Raw genomic sequence first — 12620 nt, 5'->3', positions numbered from 1 at the left:
AAACTGAGGGTTGCTGGGGGGAGGGGGTTTGGGAGAGGGGGGTGGGGTTATGGACATTGGGGAGGGTATGTGCTATGGTGAGTGCACAGTGTAAACCTGGTGATTCACAGACCTGTACCCCTGGGGATAAAAATACATTATATGTTTATAAAAAATAAAATTTAAAAAACTTAAATTAAGTTAAATTTAAAAAAAAGGTATACAGCCTAGGCCACCAATGCTGACTCAGAACAACTCTGATGGGCACAAATATCGAATCAATATGCTGCACATATTGAGACCAGCTCTCCCTCAATTAAAAAATAAATAAATAATAATAACTCCGACAGACCATTTGAGCTCCCGGGTTCAATTTGGCATCAACCACACCTGTCATCGTGCCTCACATTTTCCCACTGTGCCGAACCCTGCTTTCTTCCCCTCTCTTCCCCAGAGCGCCCCTTGGTAAACATCTTACATACTAAGTCCCCACCTACATCGACTTCTCCATCTACTTGGATCCCCTTCCAAGCTATCTTTGAAGCTCATATTGTCCATGTCAGTGGTGGGGAGGCCTAAGGCAGGCAAAACCAGAAGGTCACGGAGCTAGGTTTGTGTCAGGATGTGTGGTAAGTGCTCACTTGTTGGAAGACAGATTCCATCGGATGCCGGCCGCTTGACAACAGGGCTTGCCTTTGGTCCTCTGCATTCCCACTCTTCGTTGAAAATGTTAATTTTTAGTGTATTCACTCTTCCTCCATTTTACAAGATGAGGGAAGACAGCTTCACACAGGTGAAAAGACTTTACCAAAGTCACACAGCTTTCAGGAGTAGCGCTCTCCTTTCTCTCACCAAGATGGCCCACGTGCATACTTTTCCTTCACTTGAAATTCTCTGAGGCTGCATCAGAGTTGTGGCATCTCCACACAGAAATGTTGTTTTCTACCTTACAGGACCTTGGGAGTCCAGACAAAGGTCTTTTCTACCATCAGCATTCTATCCAATCTCCCAGAGCTGTCAGCCAGAGATGGCCAGGTAAGTGATGGAGCCTTAAAAGGTTAATTACCATTAATCATTATGAGAAGGTGGCTTATTATCAATTCATAAATTCAGAATAAATTTATTTCGCTGACAAGCAAAATGTCCCAATTGCCCTGTGGACCTGGTTTCCATTCTAAAAAATATTTTTTTTTCCTAGATTATGGTCTTTGTATAAACTGCTGTCTCTTCCAACACACTACGTGGAGAAAAACCTAATTAAATTCATAAGTTGGTTAAATTATTCCAAATGTTCCAAAAGCTTTTAGGATTATGTGTGTCTGAGTATCTGACCTAGATGGACAGTCGTATCTCTATAAATAAAGATGCACAGAGGTTGTTAGCCAACACCTTTAAAAAATGTTTTACAGGAGATTGGCTCATGGGTGAATCTTATTACAAAAGTTCTCCAAAGCTTTCGTGCAGGATATTTCTGTAAACAAAATGCTTAAATGCTCATGGTTCTAACCTGCAAAACTCAATCTCACTAGACTCAGGTTATAATTAAGGTATTACTAAAACCATGCCTTCCCATCATCATACAGGATTTGTTTAGTAACTTTTTGCATTTTCATTAAAGGAGGTATGATCCAAAATATTAAAAATGGGAAGAGTAATCAATACTCACCATTTGGAATTCTTATTTTATGTCAGGTACTATCTTGTGATGGCTCATTTTATGCCAGCTTGACTGGGCCATGAAGTGCCCACACATTTGGTCAGACATTATTCTGGGAGTGTCTGTGAGGATGTTTTTTGATGAGGTTAACATTTACGTCAGTAGACCGAGTAAAGCAGATGCTCTCCATAACGTGGGTGTGCATCATCCAATCAGATGAAGGCAAGCTAGATCAAAGGTTGACCCTCCCTTGGGTAAGACAATTCTTTGTAGTTGACTGAGTTTGGACAGGGGCATTGGCTTTTCTTCCTCCCTGGGATTTGAGATGAGACAAATCCTGGATCTCAAGCATGCTGGCTTTTCAATGGATCTCCTTGGTCTCAGGTCTTAAGACTGGGACTGGAGCTACACAATCAGCTCTCCTTGGTCTCTGGCTTGTGGAATCACCAGGTAGATCTCAAGGCCTAGCCTCCTACAATATCATGTTAGCCAATCTCCTATAATAAATCTCTTCAGAACACAAACATATTCTACTCATAATCCTAAACATTATACTAAACATTATGTTAAATATTTTATGTAGCTCAATTACTACTTAAGTGTCATTGAGAGAAGAGCGCAATATTATTCTCGTTTTACAGAGGATGAAACTGACATGTTTTGTTGCATTCCCTCCATGGTTAGCCACTCATCCAACTCACAACCTTCTTCAACCAAACCTCAGGTTGCAACCACATGTGGAATCCACCTGCTAAAGCTTCTGGGACAAAAGAACTTGAGAGGAAGTTTGGGGGTAGCCATACCCATCTACTGCAAAGTATGAGCATCCCACACACTCACTGCCTGTGTCTGGCTTCCTGCTTTGGTACCTGAAGGGCAGGGCAGAAATCTACTGAGACCTCAGTATGGAGATTTTTGTGCTGTCTTCTCAGTCTTCACTGATGACTATCTTGGTCCACCCCATCTTTTTTTTTTTTTTTTTTTTTTTGGTTTCAGGGAGAGGTAGCATCCGCTCCCCTTTTCCAGGGACAGAATAACATCTAGGAACATTGACCTCCCCTGCAAACCTGCATCCAGTCGTCCTTTTATATAATCAGAGAACATGGGGCTGACAGGTTTGGTGGAGACCAAGCTCTCTGAACTTCTCTCTCAGGAAGCCCTTCAGGGAATGAGTAGCTCAGAAAGCTGGCATTCCTTTGCAATATACTTAGAGTACTTACTAACAGGATCAACATATAAAAGGCATTCCATCCTTTTTCTTCTATTCTTCTTCCCTCCATGTCTCTTTTCTTCCTTCTCTTTCTCATCCACCCCCCCCATCCATTCCGTCTCTTTCTTCGTTGTCTAGCAATTAATTCTAATAACAAATACAAAACCACAGCTCTTACGTTTCCTCTCCCTGTCCCAGATGTCTGAATGAGAAGGATCCTTCCAGATCTGCTCTCTCTCTTCTGTTCTCTGCTCCCATAGTACCAGAAGGAGGGTATTCTTTCCCTCCACTCCATACCTGACTGTGAGGGTACAACAGACACACACTTACTCAACAAAGGTTGTAAGACCATTAGGCACGTATGCCTGAACATCATGATGAAGACACTTAGTGATGAAATATCTGAGATCTGGGGAGTTTCAGAACATGGTATCACCAGTACTTTTTCTGATGTTGGTACCTGAAACTTCTCTTTTCTTTTTTTGGCATCTGAAATTTTTAAGCCCATTATTGCAGGTGTTCTCAGAACGCCCTTCTGATTTGTTTGGCAGAAGACCTTGTTTAAACCTATAACAACAGATGTCCTTTCCTGTAAAGACTCGCCTTTCAGTCTCTTCATGTCCTGTGGGGGCCCCAGGTGCAGGTTTCAGAAGCAAGTTACCTCAGGGAGTGGACTAAGGCCTCATCCTTCTTGAAGGAACATGCCTTCCACAGGGAGGACGAGTAGCTGGGAAGATCAATAAATTTCTGCATCCAATCTGCCCTCCATTGCTCATTCACAGTGTAGCCCTGGAAGAGTTTCCTTCCCCTAGGCTGGGATTTTCAGATCTCCAGATGAGGCGAGGTAGTAATCTTCTGGTTTTAAAATTCTGTGATTTCATACACTCTTCTTCCAAATGAAACCCAAACCCACTTTGCTCATATTCCTTCTTTCATTAAGAAATACATTTAAAGAACTTAAATTGATAATGTAAGACAATGCAAGTATCTATATGATAGCTATTAAAAACGTTTTTGGAAGATTTTTTTATCAACATGGGAAAATGAACGGGAGAGGATCTTAAAAGGAATATAAGAAAATATATAAAGTTCTATGTGCACTACGAAACCCGTTAAGTGGGAAAAAAAATGATAAATGAAGTCAAGACAGAGAGAGAAAATTTACTGAACGATTAACACCTGCTTCTGAGATGTGAGATGATGTGTGCTTTTTATTTTCTTTACTTTTGCAGCAGTTCCCAAATTCCTCAAAGTGACTGTGTATTCTCATCAGAGGGAAAAAGGTACTTTTTTTTCAAAGAGGCTATTTTTCATTTGAATTGGGAGTGATTTTATTTTTATTATTTATTTATTTATTTATTTTTAAAAGATTTTATTTATTTACTTGACAGACAGAGATCACAAGCAGGCAGAGAGGCAGGCAGAGAGAGAGAAGCATGCTCCCTGCTGAGCAGAGATCCCAATGCGGGGCTTGATCCCAGGACCCTGGGATCATGACCTGAGCCAAAGGCAGAGGCTTAACCCACTGAGCCATGAAGGTGTCCCTTGGGAGTGATTTTAAATCAAATTAGAATATCACAGAAAAGCCTACTATTTAAGCTTTTCTGTGTCTTTCTTTTATGATTAAGTTCATGTGAAATGTATTCTACTTTTTAAGAAAAGCAGTGTGTCCATCATATTGTATATTTAGATATGCAGGTACTTATTTTAAAGTTGCTCATGGAGCTGATTTCCAGATATCCAATGAGCTTTTGTGAGAAATCTCAAGGAGCCAAGAGGATAAGCTGGCATGAGGCAATGATATTAAAAAGCTTGTTTTTATTCCCTCTAATGGAGAGAAATGCAAAAGCATCAGTGACCTCAATTTTTAAAATTCATTCTTCAAAATGTATTTCTCAATGTAATTGTATTAAAAATTATAATCTATCCAAATTCCTCTACTCTTGGAAAACTCTCAGCAATTAGTGCTCTGGAACCTGAACTCCCTCACAGCCATCACCTACTCGCTTGTTATTTGCTATGATAATGCCCACACCTTCATTCCTGCCTCTGGCCATGACGCCAATCTCAACCTGTTTCCAGAGAATGTGAATTGTGTTTGATAAGGACATATGTGTGCAGGAGGAAATCTGAGGGAGATATTAGGGTTAAAGCAGAACCTTGCTTTGCAAGCCAATTTTTTTTTTTTAATTTAATATATTCCTTTAAATTCATTCCTTGTGCCGGGAAAAAAAGATTTATTCAGAAGAAGCTGCTAAGGTAATGAGAAAATACAAATCTTTTGGCTGATTGTGGAGATTCCTAAATGATACAGAGAGAGAAACTGAGCTCAGGTTACCAGGTAAGCTAGGACTCAGAGGTCACAATCAACTTTCACTCCCAATTCCTCTGTAGAAGCATCATATTCTCTAAGCCTCATTTTGCCCATCTGTGATGGAAGCAAGGTGTTTCCTCTATCACAGGGTGTAGGGAAACTTAATGGAATCATGGTCATGAAGAGCTTTTGACAAAAGCCCCATCCTGATATAATGTGGTATCAAGACTAAACAATTATCTTGCCTGCAGCCTAGAAACAATTTTCCTCTTAGGCAAGCGTAGACAGAATGATGCATTGGGTCTTCGTCATCTTTGCATACCTGGACTGAATGCACTGGAAAGTGGTTTTCATCCAGCATGAACTCTCTGGGATGTGAGATATCGCCCTCCAGGAGGACAATGGCAGATGATGGGCTAATCTCTGTGGCTGCCTCTTGCTGTCTCTGAGAATATAAATCTCACCTTTCAGGTAAATCTCAAACATAGCACTGTTCGAGAAAAGGCATATTGAGACTAGCCACTCCTCTGACATGGGTAGGTGGGGTGACGGCCCCAGACCCCTCAGTATGGAAACACCTTCGATATAGAGTCAGTTGGAACCCACAAATTACAACCCTATTTCCACACCTGGGAGCTGACCCTCACCAGTCAGCATCTCCTTTCTAACATCTTTAGATTCCCACTCTCTTCTGTCTTAGACTGCACTCTGGATGACTGAAAATGAGGTCAAGAAGGAGAGATGTTTTCCGCTTAAACTGCCTCAGCTTAATGCAAACCTTCCTGAAGCAGCTTCTCTTTCCCATCAGTTTCCACCAAACAATCCACAAATGTTGACTCAGTAACAAAGCTGCTAGAAGGTGGAGTTACCAGAGGAGGTGTGTCCATATAGAAGGCACATTACAGATGGAGTCTGGACGGCCTGGGAAGATTTGGACTGTCAGAGAAGTGTGGCACACAGTCCTGCAAAGTGGGCATGACCAGGTGTGTCTTGGGGATAGGGAAGCCTCCATGTGCCTTCCTGGAAGAAACATTCCACTCACCCACTCATTTACTTTCCATTCAGTCAACATTTACTCTCTCCTTACGGTGGGTTAAAACTGCCCTAAGCGTGGGGGTTGGGGCAGGGGAGGGGGGTGATGTTTCAGCCACAGACTGCCTTTGAGCTTCTCCCAAGTTTAAACATATTATCTGAGTGTCGTGTACACGGTAGGGCAGGTGTGGGACATAAAGAAGCAAAACCCATCCCAGTTGCACAAGGCTTAGCACATAACATAGGAGGCAATTGTTGAGGTGATTTTTGCGATGGGTGTATGGGGGAAGGGCAGGAGAAAATAACACAGAGAGTCAAGAATTGCTGTAGGAGACAGGATGGGGTATTGGAACAGGTTTTCAAGCAAGAAGCTGATAATATTGGAGATGGGAGGTTAAGAGATTCTTAGATACGCAGATATTTGCTGAGATAAAGACTCTTCAAAGGATACTAGATTTTCAAGGATAGAAATTTCAGGTGAGTCCCCAGTTTTGCAGGAAGCACTGACAACCCCTCCCCCAAGATTAGTATATTGCTTTGGGCAAGATAATAGAAGACCCAGGAGACAAAAGTATCCACAGAGGGAATGCAAATTCTTCAGAGGCTTGCTCAACACAGGATATCTCCATATAGAACTTACAGGCAGTGAGGCAGGAAGGTCACCTCGCTGTGTAACCCCCTGTTTGAAAAGATTATTTAGCAGCATCCCTAGGGATCTGAGTGTAATTTTGTTCAAACTTTATTTAAAAATCCACCTCTATGACGACCAATTTTTACTGGCCCCTTAGGTGATAACTTAAGACAGATTTCTCTTTAATGGTTTTATAACTATTTAAGTCTCCAGCTCATTCATCTCATTTTATTTCCCACATCCATAAAAGGAGGCTGGGGTTCTCACCAGGGAAGAGAGAGGAAATCCCGTACCTGGAAGGGAGGGGAGGATTCCTAAAGCCTCTCTGGCTGGTTGTGATTCTTCCTAGGGTATCATCTCCTTGAGGTCCCTGAGCCTGAGCATTTCTGGGTTTGTGGCTAGTGACCTCTAAATGGGTATCTTAATTCTGATATTAAATGACAGTGTGACCTTGGGGAGTCATTAAAACACTACGAATCGGTTTGTGCACCTGAAAAATGGAAATAAGCATGGTAGATATGGGGTGTGACTCAAATGAAACAGCCATGAATGTGCCCTAGGAAGGTGAGCAACTCAAAACACAGACTATCTCTTGAGCACTGATCAAGACATGCCATGCCACAAAGGGCCATCATCAGCATTTCCATCCTACTCTCATTTTTGGTCCACCATGTCTATTTCCTCCACTATCTACAATCATAAGAAAGAACTGGCTACTATATATGCTGGTTCTTCAAGTTTCCAAAGATTCCAGGGAGACCAGTATTTGGCTGGTTGGATGCACATGCACTCTCCCGCTCAGGGCTGTTCCACAAACACGCCTACTTCAGGGTTCACGTGTAGGGATTAATCTGTGTGTGCTGCAAGTATACGTGAATCAATTCTGAATTCATCATCAACATGAGGTCTCCAAGGAAGCATACCCCCGTGTGTGGAAAAGTCAAAGGGCCAAAGGGAAGAAAAAAATTAAACTTCTCCATGGTTGCATAGTTTTCCATTAGCAGAAGACCCAGGACATCTCTTCTTCATTGATCAAGCCACAGTCATTGTCTAGAGTTATGGGTGAACCAGTGTCCTTCTAACACCAATGGTGGGGCATATCCTCTGTTGAGAAAAAGAGACTAGAGCCAGGCTCTGAGAATTTTAGCACCTAGAAAGGTGGAAAGTGAATATAAGACACTGCTCCTACTGCCAAGAAATGTAGCTCAAGGCTGAATTTTCAAACTCTTTCAACCTTAGCTAAATATAACTCAGAGGTTTGAATTACTATAAACTCATGTTGCATTTATCCACAGGATGATGGGAGGGTCACATACTAAGTGCTTTTCCACACCCAAAAAAGTCCCAGGCCATGAATTCATTCTCTTTTCAGAAAATTTCGCCAATGTTCCTTTAGTTGTAAATAGCAGTGATATTTCTATTAAATTCATTTTCTCACTTGGTGGCATATCTATTCCAAATATGATCTCATTATCTACAAGGAGGCAGATTCCCACTGGACCCCGCCAAATTAGGCCTTCAGACTCCCTTGTTTATACCTTTTAAACTCATTCATACAGGAGCAACGCTATCTTGTCCTTCGGAGAGCAGAAACTCACCAATCCACTCTGCAAAAGGTAAAGAAAAATGAAGCTAATATTTCTCTTTGCTGAGCCCATATTTACTGCCTCACCACCATGTGGCTCTTTCTGCTACGCTCGCCGATGGGCACCAATGCACAGCCTTTTGTTGCAAGTGCAGCTTAATGTGCCCACAGATAAATCTTCTGCCCTGCTCTGTATCAAAAACATTTTGCAAATCTAGGAAAATTATTTGCCACCGCTCTGGTTTTGTCTACTAATTTTTTAATGTACAGAGTGATTTGTGAGGCATGAAATACCTCTCCTGAATCCATCCCGACACCTCCCCCACAGAGAACACATTTCTAAGGGCCGCCCGTGTCCATCTGGGGCAGAAGTCTTCCATCTAAATTAAAGATCTCCTTGCTGAAAGGACTGAGGATGGAGCAGAGAGTCTCCTCAGGGCTCTTTATTCTAGTCTTTAGCTTTCCTCCTCTGCTTCCTAAATGGTGTCTGGAGTCTAGGCAACTCCTCTTTTTTTCCTAAAGATTTTTTATTTACTTATTTGAGAGAGAGAAAGAGTAGAGCAGGAACACGAGTGGGGGGAAAGGGGCATAGGGGGAGGGAAAAGCAGACTCCCCCCTGAGCAGGGCACCAGACACAGGGCTGAGTAGGGAGCCGGATGCAGGGTTCGATCCCAGGACCCTGAGATCATGACTTGAGCCGAAAGCAGGCACTTAACCGATGGAGCCACCCAGGCGCCCTCCTCCTCCTGATACTTTCCTCCCCCTGGCATGTTTCCTAGGATGGAGAATTCCGAGTTGGGATAATTTTTCAACTTCACGGACTCTCAAGACCCTTTATAAACGGAAGGTCTTTCCCCTTGGAGGTGAAAACAAAAGCATGAAAACAAAGTTCTTCGAACGTAAGAGAAGAAAACAGGACTCCACAGCTAGAGTAAGGTCACGGCTTTCAGGCATCTGAACTGGACCCATGAACATGGCACCTCCATTTTAACTGTCTGGTGTGATGCCAAGAACAGGACCTTTTGTTCAGAAATTGGGGCTTGATTTCTAGATTTACCGGTTATTAGTGAAGAGACCAAAGAGATTTCACTTAAGCTCTGTGCACCTCAATGTGCTCTTCTGAAATGTGGGGGAAATGAAGGTTACTGCCATAGAGTCACTGCGAGGACGAAACGAGTGTGTACCGATGTCCAGAATAGGACAAGGGCTCAACCAAGGTGAATTTCCTCCCTCCCCTCTACGTCCAGTTTTGTAATCACTCTTTCCACTCCACTACCCTACGTTGCAATCAAAAAAGCTTTCGTGTGGGGAGCTATTGGGCAGGCCATTCACACGGAGTTCTCAAATCTGATGCTCACAAGAGGGCACCACATTGGGCCCTAGTATTCCCACTTGACAGAGGAAATACTGAGGTTACAGAGATTAGGGAAATTGGCAAAAGGTATACTTTCCCCGCATCATAATGCCAAGATTCTAACCCCAACAGTATTGTCCCCAAATCCATTTCTGTTCTTTCAAATACTCCACTGCATTCTTCAACCTGCAGGAAGAAAAAAAAAAAAAAAAACAAATCCCTAGATTGTAACATCTCCATTCTTTTTCTGCTACATTCTGGCACTCTCTCAGGTTGCTCTGCATGTCTAATCAGATGCCTTTGGGGCTACCCCACTACACTTGAATTTCGTAGAGTTTTATGAGCTACATATCTCTCACCAATTAGAGATTTCTTACATTGTTTTGAGATATTTTTTATCTCCATTTTTGCCATATGCACTCTGTTCTTGCCTTTCTATTTTTTTTTTTTTTTTACATATCCATTCCCGTATTTTTATTATCTTTGATGGCAGCTTAGGATTTTAGTATCCAGCATTATTGGCCATTTGTTCTCTGCTTTATTTATTCATTTATTTTCTTCTCCTTCTACTTCTATTTATCACTCTAGAGCTTTGCTATTTCTTCAGTGCATTAAGTTATTAACTCCATCTATTTCTTTCCTGTCTCCACCTACAATAATATGACTTCACATATTCATTCCGTTCAACATTATCTACTGGAAATCCAATATCTGCAGCGCTCGTGTTCCTTTAGCTCCCGTATGCTCTTATTTTTAGCCTAATTATGAGCATATTGAAGTTTTGATCATGATTTTCCAGGTTTCCCCTTCAATGACTTGAGTCATAACCTCCCTAGTTGCCAAGTCTGGAACTTTTCCTCTTGGAAATCTGAATAAAATATTAAATTAGAAAGCCATCCTGTGTATCACAAATATTCTGCCACTATTACTTCCCTTTTTCATTCTCTGCCATCTCAGCTACATTTGGTAATTAGAAATGACCCAGTTTGAAGACCCTTGTTTTTCTGTTCTGTTGTGAAAATGGATTTTCACTGTGGTTGGGTTTTTCAGTGTGCTGACCATGTTTGGGGTCACTCCCAGCATGGTACGGAATTAGAAATGAGTCCTCCAAGGCTCTTCGAGGATCAATTTGAAAAAGTGGCATAGAATTACGGAATCTAAAAAAAGGGGCAGGGGATATTTGAGAATGATCGTATACCATCTCTGCCATCCTGAGGAAGTCCCTAATTCTGCTAAACCTCACTTTTATCCCTATTAAACAGGACTACAGAAGTAGATACCTATCGTATGGAGCTATGGCAGGGCATATACAAGTCAGCATTTTGGAACAAGTCCAACAAAACTCCCGGCACAAAATATCTTCTCAAATAAATGTCAGTTAAATAGGACACTCGTGCCCCCACCCCCCATACTGTTGATCCCTAACAAGAGTGGAATGCCAGCACCATGGGACCAGCCGGTCTACAGCTGACCCAGTGGCAGAAACCTCACAAATTTATAGGTGTGCCCACTCTACCACATGACAGTACTGATTCCTGGAGTGTTCTTTCAGTTTTGGGCAGAGCCCATATCACAGTTCAGGCAGTTTACTCAAAACTGTTCTCCCGTGGAGAGAGCCATCATCTGGCTCCATCCAAAGTTCATCCATAGTCTCCTGTCTCTTTGTCTCTTTTAGGACACTTAGGACACTTTCATTACAAGTGTGAGAGTTCTTCAGATTTTTTAATAGAGTTCCCAAAGTACTTCCCCAACAACTTCAATAATACCTCATGGTTTCTACAGTTTCTAGCCCCTCCCTCAGCATCCTCTTCTCTCACCTCTGGATTGTTCCAATGTGTGAGGTCCCAGATCTGACTAAACATTTCAGGAACAACTACACAGCGCAGAATGGAACAGCAATGCCATGTTTCTTATTCTGGACGATCTCTTTCTCTTTGCAAATCCTGAGAACAAAATCACTTCTTGAGCAGCTATGCCCAGCAAGAATTCATTTTAACTATGTTTTTAGTCAGCCAGAATCTTCTGTTTCTTTTCCTGCATCTACAATCGGAAAGTTGAATTTTGGGATCCAGGCTCAGAACCTCACATTTAGCTTGGGTCCATCTGACTCATGGGTATAATCCACTGTGATTCCAAGAAATCGAAGTCCACACATGGCATTCATTGGCCCATTTTACAAATGCCTTTCTAGTACTCAATTTGAGATGCTGCTTCAGGCTCTGAGGACACCACTGGTCAAGAGGACACATCCTGTCTTGCACGAATGGAACTTAGGGTAAATAGTCACTAAATTAACTTCAACAAAAATGATAAAAGTGCTGGCAAGGCAGCTTGTCACAGGAGCCTGATTTAGTCTAGGGGGATCCAGGAAAACTTCCTGTGGAAATAATTTTGATTTCTAAGCATACGGAAATCACTTTGAGATGTAAGGAATGAATACGAGAGTTCCATGCAATGGGAAAGACATGTGGAAAAGTCTTGAAGACAGAGCACCAAGACAAATCAAAGGATCTACAAGGAGAACAAATATTAACGCAGGTAGGAAGAAAAGAGGGGCATAGCTAAGTCTAGGGATAAGTCAGTGTTTTATTGCAAAGGGATGTGTAGGTCCATTAAGGATTTTGGTTGTTTTCTTAAGAGCAATGAGACATTACTACGATGGGACAGGGTGGGGGACATGATTAAATTTATATTTAAAAAGGCTCATTGGGCAGCTGAAGTATGAGGACATGAATTGAAGTGGGAACAAGAAGGATACATGGTAGCTGGTGATGGCAGCAACAGTCAGGCTGAGTGACGGTGGCACAATGGTCATGAGTGGTGGCAGTGGAGAGAAACAGAAGTGCATAGATTCAAAA

The sequence above is a fragment of the Mustela nigripes genome, chromosome 17 (assembly GCF_022355385.1).
Source record: "Mustela nigripes isolate SB6536 chromosome 17, MUSNIG.SB6536, whole genome shotgun sequence".
Classification (NCBI taxonomy): Eukaryota; Metazoa; Chordata; class Mammalia; order Carnivora; family Mustelidae; genus Mustela; species Mustela nigripes.
This window is presented reverse-complemented; position numbering follows the sequence as displayed.